A 453-nucleotide genomic window follows, 5' to 3' on the forward strand; every position below is an offset into this window, starting at 1 on the left:
CATCATATACCTAATTAATCATGCAATACGGCGTTTACAGGATAATTCCATATAAGTGGATTCAGCCGGACAGATATTAAGGAATTTTACTACAGCTGACAAAAGGACGAGGTAGTTATTACAATTATTTGGGGAAAATTCAGCACACTCCTTCATTTCTTTAAAATAAATGGAGAATTTCCACCCTGATAGCCAATGATGTTGCATTTATTCATAAGATAATGACCGTTATGATGACGTTAATATCAAAGGCTTGATAGTAATTGTAGCATTAGCAAAAGTGGTCAAGGTAACGAGTTTAATAAGAATGGTGTCGACAGATGATTTGTGAGGTAGGAGGTATGACGGAAACTCGTGGGAAGGAGAGTAATTAACACCATCAATTCCTTGGTGAGGATATGAAACAACATATATGCATAAATAGAGAGACAGAGAGAAAGGGTGAGAACAAGT

The 453-nt window shown here is 36.2% G+C and overlaps 1 protein-coding gene across 1 annotated transcript in view; it reads right to left on the reverse strand.

Annotated features, from left to right (window-relative positions):
- The window catches only part of LOC119585359, a 47005-nt gene that overhangs the window by 815 nt on the left and 45737 nt on the right, over nt 1-453 (reverse strand). The gene's annotated exons all lie outside the window — the stretch shown is intronic.

This window comes from Penaeus monodon, chromosome 19 (assembly GCF_015228065.2).
Source record: "Penaeus monodon isolate SGIC_2016 chromosome 19, NSTDA_Pmon_1, whole genome shotgun sequence".
In the NCBI taxonomy this organism is placed as follows: Eukaryota; Metazoa; Arthropoda; class Malacostraca; order Decapoda; family Penaeidae; genus Penaeus; species Penaeus monodon.